Below are 14,876 nucleotides of genomic sequence, written 5' to 3' on the forward strand. Positions count from 1 at the left end.
GCATTGCCCCCTTTACACATTAGCAAAGGTTATGGAGCTAGCAGCCGTGTTTGGGTGGTGTCTGTAACCGAGCGGCAGCCGGCAGCGGATGTGGAAACACTGTACCGGCAACTGACGGACGTCAGCTATCAAGTAATTTTAGTCAAGCTACAAATGGCTCTAAGTGCTATGCGACTTAACTTCTGAGGTCATCAGTCGCCTAGAACTTAGATCTAATTAAACCCAACTAACCTAAGGACGTCACACACATCCATGCCCGAGCCAGGACTCGAACCTGCGACCGTAGCGGTCGCTCGGTTCCAGACTGCAGCGCCTAGAACCGCACGGCCACTCTGGCCGGCCAATCAAGCTACAGCCGAACGGCAGGTAAAGATGGACGACACTTGTATTCCCAAGACGATAAACTTAACAAACCTCTGTTGCGAACGTCTCTGATTCTGGACCAGCGTCTGAATTACCGTGATACCCCTATTCTTTCTGACTTCTATTATCAAAGGAATGTTAAGATGCAGCTCTCCACGCTAGTCTATTCCTTGGAAGTCTCTTTATCTCTTCGTGTCCACTGCAGTCTAAATCCATTTCAACTGGCCGGCAGCGGTGGTCTCGCGGTTAAGGCGCTCAGTCCGGAACCGCGCGACTGCTACGGTCGCAGGTTCGAATCCTGCCTCGGGCATGGATGTGTGTGATGTCCTTAGGTTAGTTAGGTTTAAGTAGTTCTAGGTTCTAGGGGACTGATCACCACAGAAGTTAAGTCGCATAGTCCTCAGAGCCATTTGAACCATTTCAACTTGGTTTGTCAAGCTTTGGTCCCCCTCTACAATTTTTGGCTGCGCGGGGTAGCCGCGCGGTCTAGGGCGTCTTGTCACGGCCCGCGCGGCTCCCCCGTCGGAGATTCGACTCCTCCCTCGGGCACGGGTGTCTGTGTTGTCCATAGTGTAAGTTTAAGTTACATTAAGTAGTGTAAGCTTACAGACTGATGACCTAAGCATTTGGTCCCATAACATCTTACCACGAATTTACAATTTACAATTTTTGCTTCCCACACGTCCCTCCATTGCCAAAGTGACGTTGCGTCCTATTTTCTTTTAATCAAGTTGGGCCCCATATTTCCTTTCTCCTCAATTCCATTGAGTTTGCCATCATCAGCTATCCAATCTACCAACTCACCTTTAGCATCCTCCTGTAACACTGTATTTCAAAACTTTGTTTTCTTTTCCATTATGGTGTGAGTTGTTCATAATCCAGATTTAGCTTCTGTACAAGGCCTAAACAAACACCTTCGCTAAAGACTTTCTAACACTTGAATTTTTATTACATGTAAAACATTTATCTTTTCTGAACGCTTTTCTTTCTATTGGCAGTCTCCATTAAATAGCCTCTTTATTTCAGCCATGATCAGTTATTTTATTGCCCCAATGTCAAACCGCACCTACTACTTTTACTGTCTCATTTTCTGATATAATTCTGTCTTTATCATCCTATTTAACTTTACAACATTCACTTACCTTTGTTTGGTTTCTGTTGACGTTCAAATGGTTCAAATGGCTCTGAGCATTATGGGACTTAACTGCTGTGGTCATCAGTCCCCTAGAACTTAGAACTACTTAAACCTAACTAAGGTAAGGACATCACACACATTCATGCCCGAGGCAGGATACGAACCTGCGACCGTAGCGGTCGAGCGGTTCCAGAGTGTTGACGTTCATCTTGTAACTTCTTTACAAAACACTGTCCTTGCTGTTCAACACGTCTCCAAAGTATTTCGACCTCAATGCTAGACTTACAGTTTCACTAGCATAGATTAAAGTTGTTATTTCTTGTCCCTGAATATTAATTCCTTTTCGAAAGCTTTCTAGACTTGCTCAGTGTACAGCTTGAATAACATCAGTGATAGGCCACATCCCTTTCTCACTCCTTGCTCCACTATCGCCCCATTTTCATGTCCTTAGACTCTCACACAACTTGCAGATATCCGTTTTCTCCCGGCATTTTATCCCCGTAACTTCCAAACACAAAGAAAGTGTATTATGGTATGCCAACAGCCTTGCCACAGTGGTAACACCGGTTCCTGTCAGATCGTTTTAGTTCCCTCGGGCTTGGCTAGCACTTGGATGGGTGACCGAACAGTTCTGCCAACAGCTGGTGGCAACCGGGATGCACCAAGCCCTTGACAGGCCAATTCATGAGCTAACTGATTGAGAAGTGGCGGCTCAGGTCACGACGGACGAGAGAGCGGTATGCTGACCACAGTATCCGTATGCAATGCCGCCTGTCTGTTGAGGATGACACGGCGGTCGGTCGGTACCATTGGACCTGTCGAGGACTGTTCCGACGGGAGTTATATCATGTTAGACAGTAATCTGAACCAAAGTGCCACACTTAGTGGCTTCCGTATTAGAACTTCCGTGCTATGTAAGTATACCGTTTCAAGGTAAATGAGCACTAAACAGACACTAAATGACAGAAAAAGTTAAACACCTGAAAGGGATGGTCAAATGTAAATGCAATATTTTACATGTACATACCATCAGTGGATGTGTTAATTATTGCAGTTGCAATGATCTGTGATTAGTAGGAGGGTCACCAGAGTCTATTAGTATTATAATGACCAGTCATATACTCGTCCTGGATACCCACCCTCTTAGCTGAGCAGTCAGGGCCTGTGACTCCCATGCAGTGGGCCCGAGTTCGATTCCCGGTCCCTTCGGAGGCTTTCTTCACTCGGAGATTGAGTGTTATGTTGACCTAATCGTCATTTCATCACCATGGAAACGCAAGTCGCCTACTGTGGCGTCAACTGAAAAGACTTGCAGTTCGACGTCCGAACTTCCCCAGGTGGCGACTCCCGGCCATCGATACCATACGATCATTTCATTTCATTCGAGTCCTAGATGTGTGTGTGTGTGTGTGTGTGTGTGTGTGTGTGTGTGTGTGTATCTGTAACCAGCGTGCACTGCATCAGACAGTTCAGTCGTCCTCACACGGGACGAGTTAGTTAACGCTGACGTGGAACTGTATGAGTTTTGTAGTGTCACTTGCTAGTGTTTCACATTGGGTAGCCATTTTCTCACGTTAAACATAAAATAACTTCTGTAGTATTTCGGCAATATGACATGTAAAGCAGAACCAATACGAAGCAAGAATACTATCTACGTCACAAGCAGAACTTAGAAGACGCCATATTCCATTTACTGTTTTCAGTTGAGTATCGTATTTGGTAAGTTTTATATTATAGCATACACCCTACGAATATAGGCTGTCTCTAAGCAACAGCACACTGAGGTTCTCTCGAAAGACGCGTCGCTATTGGTACGATTTGTTGTAATAAAATGACGAGAAACGCCATATTTGTGGTTAAAGAATTTTAGTCTTAGGTTATTTGCGTGTTATAACTCGCGTTTTATGGAAGTACGCCGTTTTAAGGCGACGGCACAATGAATATTCACAAACGACGTGTCGTTGGTAGGATTTTTTGTAAGTAAATGTCAGTTAGTATCATAGTGGCGATTAAAGCCTTCAGAAGATCGTAACATAAAATACAAGCTCTTACGTTCCGGAACTTCAGTGCAGCACAGCTGGCAGAGGTGCCGAGTCACAGGACAATATGTAGCGAATTCGACTCTCGCTGCTTCCAGTTCTTTAAAAATTGTTTTATGTTTCTAATAGCTTGTGGGATTTGTTATTATATTAATAGAAATAATTTCTGTAATTTTCAGTGTTATGTATATATAAGTCCGCTCTCTCTCTCTCAGTAGAGAGTTTGTACAATTTTAAGAAGTTTTATCAGCTGTGTTGTTAGCACGTTGTAGGTGTCGCCAACCTTGTGCGAGTGCTCTGAAAAGCTAATCATTTGCATATCAGAGCATCTTCTTCCTGTCGATTAAATTTCGCGTCTGTAGCACGTCATCTTCGTGGTGTAGCAATTCTAATGGACAGTAGTGTAAATACACGATACCCTCACAGGAGTATTACTCAGTAATTAATACGTCCTCACCGTAATTTAGTAAAATATCACATTCTTTCATCATTTATAGTACATATATCATCTCCTCTGTGTTAGCAAATCGCTTGCAGAATATCGGCATTTTAATCACTTGGAATCAAGCGTTCTTTACTCCACCATTATTCATTAACTGTTTGCCCTGAGTAGTTTAAAATACTCATCTTCTTACGTTCGATTTTCAGAAAATCTGACGCCAACCCTCTTTTCCTGTTTCTCCCTCCTTCCACTTTCATTCAACTACTGGTTCCTCTGATTTTACACAGATGTTAAATCTGGAAATAAGAGCAGCACACACACAACAGAAAATATACATGTACAACACTTTTACACACACACACACACACACACACACACACACACACACACATATATATATATATATATATATATATATATATATATATATATATATATATAATGAATCAATTTGGGAGGAGAACTTGTGACCCAGCGTTAATGGGAGAGTAATTGATCGTTGAACATTTTCCCAATGAATTCAGCAAGGGAGTTCAACTAGCATGTTTGACTCAGACTCCAGCACATATCATGCAAAAGGTGACCAACTTAACCCGAGCGACCGAGGACCGAGTGGATATTCGGTAGCCTACCTTAGCAAGCAGTTCGGTCGGTGAGGCGATCACTGTTGGAATCTCCAAGTATCACGAGCTTGACTACTTTTGTCAGTTTGAAATATTACATGGCCCAAGTCAACAGTGTTTCAGTTGTTGGAAGCAAGACGGAAGTCTGGCAAATGCTACGACCCCAAGTGGTAACAAATCCGCCTTCCTGTCGAGGGATGCAAGCAGGCTCTTGGATTCGGAGAAACCTGCAGCAATATATTTGGAGATATCGGAGGCTCCTAGACACAGAACTAACCACGAACAACGGAATTTCTTTGTAACCTTCAACGTGAACCCACTCCTAAAACGCGGCAAACTGAAATGTCTTACCAACGTGTTTTCACGACATCAAATCCTAATAGCAGCAATTTGGGAAACAATATTTGCTGATGAACACTCCTTCGAGCCTCAGCGTTATAGGCTCCTCAAAGGGAACATGCGAAGAGCTTAGTGAGAAATATCCTTCATCTTGGTTCGGAGTTTATTGTCGATAAGAGGTTCCTAAATTATGTCATAGACTTTTCTCCCCTAGCAGCAGACTCTCATCCTAAGATTCTGAAGCATGAACAGAATTTACAAAATTTTGAATATGCATGCTCCAATCAGCCAGGCAAACAAGAAAGGCCTAGACGGAAAAGATGAATTCTTGAAGGACTGGAAGAACTTATCTGTAAGAATCCTGACAAGCATGCTCTCGTCCGATTCCGAGATTTCTGCGCGTAAGTCGGTAAATAACGCAGCTTCCAAAAATAGTTGGAGAATATATATATACAGTGTGTCCCAGCTATCTTGTCCACCCAAAATATCTCTGGAACAATAACAGCTATTGGAAAACGACTTTCACCGGTATCAGTGTAGGGCTGGGGCCCATGAATGTACATATTTGGAAACATTCTAAAATGAAAGCATATGTGTTTTTTAACACAAACTTATGTTTTTTTAATGGACCTCCTGTATTTTTTCTTCAGCAATCCATAGCATGACAAAGCACATACACAATGGCGTTGTCGGTAAATAACGCAGCTTCCAAAAATAGTTGGAGAATATATATATACAGTGTGTCCCAGCTATCTTGTCCACCCAAAATATCTCTGGAACAATAACAGCTATTGGAAAACGACTTTCACCGGTATCAGTGTAGGGCTGGGGCCCATGAATGTACATATTTGGAAACATTCTAAAATGAAAGCATATGTGTTTTTTAACACAAACTTATGTTTTTTTAATGGACCTCCTGTATTTTTTCTTCAGCAATCCATAGCATGACAAAGCACATACACAATGGCGTTGATTGCATCGCAATATTCCCATTACATCCCGAGATATTGAGACGCGAAGTTGACGCTTGAAATACCGGACATGCGCTGCTAGCGCACGTCCAGAGGCTCAGGCGTGAACCCCATGCTGCAGGATGGCAGCAGACCGTATTATTCGTTTCGGACCTCTTGATAAGTATGGAAGTGTGATTACGCATGTCAATCACATCGCGATTACGGGCAGCATGGGGTTCACGCCTGAGCCTCAGGACGAGCGCTAGCAGCGCATGTCGGGTGTTTCAGGCGTCAACTTCGCATCTCAATATCTCTGGATGTAATGGGAATATTGCGATGCAATCAACGCCATTGTGTATGTGCTTTGTCATGCTATGGATTGCTGAAGAAAGAAATATAGGAGGTCTATTAAAAAAACATAAGTTTGTGTTAAAAAACACATATGGTTTCGTTTTAGAATGTTTCCAAAAATGTACATTCATGGGCCCCAGCCCTACATTGATACCGGTGAAAGCCGTTTTCCAATAGCTGTTATTGTTCCAGAGATATTTTGGGTGGACAAGATAGCTGGAACACCCTGTATATATAATTTTCAACTGTGTGTGAAATATTATGGGACTTAACTGCTAAGGTCATCAGTTCTTACACACTACTTAACCTAAATTATCCTACTAACAAACACACACACACCTATGCCCGAGAGAGAACTCGAACCTCCGCCGGGACCAGCCGCACGGTCCATGACTGCAGCGCCCCCGACCGCTCGGCTAATCCCGCGCGGCTGGAGAATGTCCTCTCACAGCGTAACAAACAGAAATGAGGGGAGGCTCATAGAATTAATACTTCCCGAGGAAGCAGAAAACTTGGAGTTCCACATAGATCATATGGGCATCACAAAACGACGAATTTCTGCGAGGAGCAAATCTCGAGTCACGTCACTTTCAAAGTCATTGTTAAGCTTCTTCCAAGGAATGCTAGAAGGGTTCCACGAAGAAAACCCAGCAGATTCGGTACAGACGTATCTAGGAAACAGACCACCCAGAAGGTGGAGTCCTGAAGCCAGATAATTGGCAGAAACTGAAGAAGCGCTAGTGAAGTCAGGTAACAAAACAATCCCACTAAAAAAACAAAAGAAACATCCACGGTGGACATTCTAGTGTAATGAGGTTTTGAGGCAAAGGCAGCTTGCGAGGCAGAAATGGATTGTAACGTAGAACGAAGATAACTGGACGACATTCCTGGACGTGAAAAAAATACTCTGCTAAAACTATATGAGGGATAAAACGTGGTTTTGGCAAGAACTGTCTGCTACAGATTGACGGAGCAACATTTTCAAAAGAGGCTCAGCAAATAGACTCCCTCAAGTCTACAATACTAGGGCCCCGAGAGCAAAGTTGCGTACGATAACAGGGGTAGCTGCCATATCTTGGCAAATCCTCTCGATTTACTCCTCAGTTGCGTTGCTCCAAAATCAAGTTTCAAGCTCGATAACAGCGCACTCACCCATCCTGATTCATCACCCCCCACAAGAGAAGAATTTAAACAGACCATACATTCACTAAAAGACAAGACACCAGATTTGAGGACTCGATAACAGCCGAAATGTGGAAGATTGCGACAAACTAACGGAGGCAATCCGCAACATCTGGGAAACAGAGCTGGCTGATGCTCTGCACTGATCCGCTCATTTCGCAAAAAGAAAAAAGTGACACAAGGGATGTAAACAATTCTCATGGCATCTTTTTCTGCTTGTAACCTACAAGATTCTTTCAAAAGCGCTCCGACTAGAGCAGAGAGACAGATGGAGTCACAGCTGTCAGAATACCAAGAAGGATCAGGAAATGTTCATGTACCGATCATAAGTGTCTTGCTTCTTACCTGAAATGTACAACTGAGAAACGCTCGTGGTTCATGTTACTAAGTTAGTCTCGAAATCCTCAAAGGGTGAGATAACATTACAAAGACTATCCGACGGTCTTATTGCCGCGACGTCCAAGTTGTAGTTTATGGAAGAGATCTCAGACTCTTTTGCAACGAGTTTTGGAATTTTTCAAGGAGACGGTATCACGCTTCTAATTTTTACTTTAATGCTTCAAAGATGATCTGCGAGCGACGAAAAAAAGAGTGACAAAGGCAAAAAAATAAAAAATAAAAATGGAGATAGGCTAGACTACGAAAACATGAATTTGACAGTGGATTGCCTGTCCGCAGCTCGTGGTCGTGCGGTAGCGTTCTCGTTTCCCACGCCCGGGTTCGCGGGTTCGATTCCCGGCGGGGTCAGGGATTTTCTCTGCCTCGTGATGACTGGGTGTTGTGTGATGACCTTAGGTTAGTTAGGTTTCAGTAGTTCTAGGGGACTGATGACCATAGCTGTTAAGTCCCATAGTGCTCAGAGCCAGGTTAACAATTATTGAACTACACGAAAAAAAGTAAATTAATTACAAACTACGGCGTACAAACACTCTATTCCACATGTAAACGTCACTAGAGATATTCGGATTTATGTTATGACGTGTTCAATATGCCTGCCATCATTGGCGATGATGTGGCCTAGGCGAATAGTGAAATTCTGCGTCACGCTGAAGTGTCTGAACATCGATGCTGTTGATGAGCTCCTGAATGGCTGTTTTCAGCTCAGCAAGGTTTTGGGGTTATTGCTGTACACCTTGTCTTTAATATAGCCCCACAAAAAGGAGTCGCATGCGTTCAGATCCGGAGAATATGACTGTCAATCGATGCCCATGCCAGTGGCCTCTGGGTACCCCAGAGCCAAAATGCGGTCCCCAAAGTGCTCCTCCAGGACAACAAACACTCTCCTGCTTCGATGGGGTCCAGCTCTTTCTTGCATCAACAACATCTTGTCGAAATCAGGGCCAGTCTGGATAATGGGAATGAAGTCATCTTCCAAAACCTTCACGTACCGTTCGGTAGTCACTGTGCCATTAAGAAATATCGCGGTGACTATTCGTTGACTGGACATTGCACACCACAGAGTCACCCTGAAGACACTTCTCTACCACTAAATGCGGATTCTCAGGTCCTCAAGTGCGTCAATTTTGCTTTTTAACGAACCCATCCAAATGAAAGTGGGCTTCGTCGCTAAACCAAACCACTCATGCGGATACTAATTCCCATCATGCCCTGGCGCCGACTGTGCAGTTTGAACGTCCTAACCCAAACCGTTCAAAAGTTCTGACGATTTTATTTCATATACTTCAATACACCCTGTATGACCTTACCAGAAGTTTCTGATTTGCTAGACACATCTATAGAACAAATCAACAAACTCAGCACACCAGTGACGGGACTCTAGATATCCTTCGAGAAAACTGAATTTATTATAAGCATCACGTCACCACCGAGACTACTAGAGATAGAAGAAGGCGACATCAAACGGATGGAGAAGTTTAAATACGTATCTAGGAGAATGGATAGAGATAAACACCACCGAGAAAGTAAGCTATGAAATAAGGATCGTAGAAATGGAAACAGCATCTCAGCTAAACAAGAGTGTCTACAAGAAAAGGACAGTATCAGTTAATGGCAAAGTATGGCATTACTGAATAGTAATACGGCTGTAGGCCATATATGCTGCAGAATGTCTTGATATGAACAGAAAAGATCTGATCGAAAAATTAGAAACAAGGAAATGAGGTCTTGGGAGAACTCCTTGGCCCAATGAGAGAAACTGGTGAATTCAGGAAAAGATACAATCAAGAACTCTATACACATGTAGAAAAGATCAAAGACACCCTTCATAGAAGGAGGACTTTTCTGTACTGCCACATAGTCCGTTTCAGTCTTACAATCTTGAACAATAGGGGAACAAAAGTCTGCGACTGATCTATGAACCTGTTGTAGACATTATCCTGAATAAAGATTAGAGATGGTTCTCACCACGTGCTTGCTAGGTTAGCTTTGGGGATACTAAATGTGGTGTCACAGCCAGACACCACGATTGCTAGGTCGTAGCTTTTAAATCGGCCGCGGTCCGGTAGTATACGTCGGACCCGCGTGTCACCACTGTCAGTGATCGCAGACCGAGCGCCACCACACGGCAGGTCTAGAGAGACGTACTAGCACTCGCCCCAGTTGTACAGCCGACTTTGCAAGGAAAGGTTCACTGACAAATACGCTCTCATTTGCCGAGACGATAGTTAGCATAGCCTTCAGCTACATTTGCTACGACCTAGCAAGGCGCCGTATTCAATTGATATTTATTATATGAAGCATGTATCATCAAGAGCGATGTTCTACAATTGTGGATTAAAGTTAAGTATTATATCAATTACTTACTTTATTTGCAATTCTCAAAATATTGCCCTGTTCCAGACCTCACGCCAGTCAGCGTGTAATTAAACGCGTGCATTTCGGCCTCCTCTAGAAAAACAGTGTTGGCTCTTCTGCCAACACCACACTAAAAGCCTGAAATTCAAAGGTATGTACATCAGTAAATCTTGTTTCCTAGGATTTGATATGAAAATACGTCGCTGAGATGTTTAAGTTTGAGTTTTAGGAGTGTGTTCACGTTGAATGGCTTGCGGGAACGCTGGGATAAAGTTAAGGCCCAGGTGCAAGGAAAAGGAAAAGTGTTATTGAAATACTCTGACTGCTGAAAGGTATGCGGGCACCTATTAGATGACAGTAATAAGGGTTGTGTCTATCCTTTACCTCTATGCCGGCTTTAACACTGCTGGGGTGAGATGTCTGAACGTCTCTGGAGCAATGGCAGCCCATACTTCCTCAAGAGCCAACACCAGGGAAGGCAGTGATGTTAGGCGTTGTGGTCTGCAGTGAAGTAGATGTTCTGACTCATCCCAAAGGTGTTCAGTTGGCTTCAGGTTGGGAATATGGACAGGCCAGCCCACTTTGGAAATCTTGTTCACGTACCGTTGCGTCACAGGTGCTCCTTTACGACAGGATGCATTATCAAGTCGATACAGTCATCGTCTCCGAACTGTTGCCGCACTGCATACAGTACACAGTGTTGCAAAATGTGTTTATATCTGCCTGCATTTAGCATTTCCTTAAACGGAATAAGAGGAGCAGGTCGTAACCACGTAAAGTACTACTACACCGTAGCACTACCACCGCCATAATTCACTGCTGGTGCTACACACGGTGGCATGTGAAGTTCTGCTGCTATTCACCAGACACATACCTTCCGTCAAATTGCCACAGGGTATAGCGTGCTTCGTCACTCCAAGTCACTCGGTTCCAGTCATCCACTGTCCAGCTGCGTCGCCCTGGCATCACCTCAAACGTCGCTTGGCTGTCACTACAGCTGCGTATGGCTTATGAGGAGCTGCTCGACCAATGATCCCATCCTTTATAACTCCTTACGCACAGTCATTAGGCTACCTAGAGTGGAGGAAGCCTATCATTATTTATTCGCGATTCCACTGCACAATCAGATCACCATTAATCAACCTGAGGAGCTTTGTTAGGGTTGAGATTTTAATACTGTCCAATCACTAGACCACGTTCGAAGTCACTGAGCTGTCCTCACCAAGTATTCTCCTGTTACTGCTTCTTTACTGGCAACACACTAAGCAAAAAAAAAGTTCAAATGTGTGTGAAAACTTATGGCACTTAACTGCTAAGGTCATCAGTCCATAAGCTTACACACTACTTAACCTAAATTATGCTAAGACAAACATACACACCCATGCCCGAGGGAGGACTCGAACCTCCGCCGGGACCAGCCTTACAGTCCATGACTGCAGCGCCTAAGACCGCTCGGCTAATGCCGCGCGGCGGCAACACACTAATCCTTGCGTCTTTTTATACCGGCGGGTCCGCCTCTATTTATGTCGGTGGGTCAGCCTCTCGTTACACCTGTTGGTCAATTCCGCATTACAAAAGGGCGTAACCATGCTTTTGATCAGATGGTGTAGCGTGGTCAGGAGATAGACCGATACAAAAAGACGTCGGAAAAAATTCCATCTCAAGATACTGAAAGTCAATTTTTATGAGTGAGTACGAAGTGTGTGAGAAAACTAATGACACTAACAACACTGCGAGAGATCTGGCAACGCTGTGTTGTTCTACTTGTGGAGGCCGATGTGTTCATCCTCTCCAGATGCTCAGTCCGAGTGTGAGCTCCGTACAGCCACCATGTGATTTTTGAGAGCGCCATCAGTGAAGTTGTGTTTTTGTTGTGTGTTACGAAAATGGAACAGCGGAATTTAGAGCAACGTTATGACACGAAGTTTTGTGTTAAACTTGTAGAATCTGCGAGTGTGACGTTGACAAATTGAAGCAGGCCTATGGGGAACATTTCTTATCAATAGCACAGGTTTTTCGCTAGACACATCATTTTTGGAAGGTCGAGAACACATTGATAATGAACCTCACTCAGGAACACCTTCGACTTCAAAAACCGACGAAAACATCGAACGTGCATGTGCTCTTGTGAGATCGGACTGACACTTAACAACAAGGGTGATGGGCCATCCGTTTAACTTAAACACTTTCATCGTACATCAAATTTTGACTTAAGTATTGCACATGCGAAAGATTTGTGCCAAAATGGCGCAGAAAAACGTGCCAACTGAGCTGGAGGACGGCCGAGAAATTTGTACGTTGATCGTCTTGGGGAAATGCAATGCCCACTTCCAGTTCAGTCGTGTGGTCACAGGTGATGAATCCTGGATTTTTGAGTACGATCTGAGACAAAGCGGCAAAGGGAGGTGAGGCAGACTGACGCATCTCCTCGACCCACAAAAGCTCGAATGAGCAAATCAAAGATCATAACAAAGCACATCTGCCTTTTTAACAGCAGGGTTATTGTGCAGAAAGAATTTGTTCCTCTAGGATAAGCTGTCAACCAAGTGTTCTATAAAGATGTGATTGAAAGGCACGGAAAAAGGGTGATTCGGCCGCGCGGTGTAGGGCGCCTTGCCACGGTTCGAGCGGCTCCCCCCGTCCTAGGTTCGAGTCCTCGCTAGGGCATGGGTGTGTGTGTGTGTTGTCCTTAGCGTAAGTTGGTTTAAGTTAGGTTAAATACTGTGTAAGCCTAGAGACCGATGATCTCAGCAGTTTGGTCCCATAGGAACTTAGCATTAATTTGCGAAAAAAGGGTGAATATAGTGAAAACAGACATTGCAGACGAGTGGATGCTGGTTGATGACAGCGCCCCATGTCACACGGCCACTTTCATCACGGAATTTTTGACTTCAAAAGGCATTCCTGTTGTTTCACAATCCCCCTATTCAGCCCATCTGAGTCCTTGCGACCTTTTTTCTTTTCTTGGAATTGAAAAGTGTCTTAAAGGACTTCATTTTAGGACTCTGGAGAACACTCTAAAGAATGTGTTAAAGGACGTGCCAGTTCAAGCCCTACAGCACTGCTGTCAAGGCTGGGAGCAATGACTCTGCTGGTGCACAGCTGCCGAAGGGAACTACACTACTGGCCATTAAAATTGCTACACCATGAAGATAACGTGCTACAGACGCGAAATTTAACCAACAGGAAGGAGATTCTGTGATATGCAAATGGTTAGCTTTTCAGAGCATTCACACAAGGTGACACCTACGACGTGCTGACATGAGGAAAGTTTCCAACCGATTTCTCATACACAAACAGCAGTTGGCCTGCGTTGCCCGGTGAAACGTTGTTGTGACGCCTCGTGTAAGGAGGAGAATTCGTACCATCACGTTTCCGACTTTGATAAAGGTCCGATTGTAGCCTATCGCGATTACGGTTTGTCGTATCGCTATATTGGTACTCGAATTGGTCGAGATCCAATGACTGTTAGCAGAATATGGAATCGGTGGATTCAGGATGGTAATACGGAACGCCGTGCTGGATCCCAACGGCCTCGTATCACTAGCAGTCGAGATGACAGGCATCTTATCCGCATGGCTGTAACCGATCGTGCAGCCACGTCTCGATCCCTGAGTCAACAGATGGGGACGTTTGCAAGACAACAACCATCTGCACGAACAGTTCAACGACGTTTGCAGCAATGTGGACTACCAGCTCGGAGACCATGGCTGCGGTTACCCCTGAAGCTGCATCACAGACGGGAGCGCCTGCGATGGTGTACTCAACGACGAATCCAGGTGCACGAATGGCAAAACGTCATTTTTTCGGACGAATCCAAGTTCTGATTACAGCATCATGATGGTCGCATCCGTGTTTGGCGACATCGCGGTGAACGCACATTGGAAGCATATATTTGTCATCGCCATACTGGCGTATCACCCGGCGTGATGGTATGGGGTGCCATTGGTTACTCGTCTCGGTCACCTCTTGTTCGCATTGACGGCACTTTGAACAGTGGACGTTACATTTCATATGTGTTACGACCTGTGGCTTTACCCTTCTTTCTTTCCCTGCGAAACCCTACATTTCAGCAGGATAATGCACGAGCACATGTTGCAGTTCCTGTACGGGCCTTTCTGGATACAGAAAATGTTCGACTGCTGCCCCGGCCAGCACAATCTCCAGATCTCTCACCAATTGAAACGTCTGGTCAATTGTGGCCGAGCAACTGGCTCGTCACAATACGCCAGTCACTACTCTCGATGAACTGTGGTATCGTGTTGAAGCTGCATGGACAGCTGTACCTGTACACGCCATCCAAACTCTGTTTGACTCAATGCCCAGGCGTATCAAGGCCGTTTTTACGGCCTGAAGTGGTTGTTCTGGGTACTGATTTCTCAGGATCTATGCACCCAAATTGCGTGACAATGTAATCAGACGTCAGTTGTAGTATAACATATATGTCCGATGAATACCCGTTTATCATCTGCATTTCTTATTGGTGCAGCAATTTTAATGGCCAGTAATGTACTTCCAAGGGGACAATATTGTTGTTTGAAAAAGAATTAAAACTTTGGTAAATAAAAAATCAGTCTCGTTACTTTTGTCCCACTCGTCGTAATGGTCAAATGATGGAAACAAATAAAATGGAATCTCGTGACCACAAGTCAAACGATACGAGGAAGAATGAGGACTGTAAAATGTCTCGGACGA

This window comes from Schistocerca piceifrons, chromosome 5, assembly GCF_021461385.2.
Source record: "Schistocerca piceifrons isolate TAMUIC-IGC-003096 chromosome 5, iqSchPice1.1, whole genome shotgun sequence".
NCBI classification, from domain to species: domain Eukaryota; kingdom Metazoa; phylum Arthropoda; class Insecta; order Orthoptera; family Acrididae; genus Schistocerca; species Schistocerca piceifrons.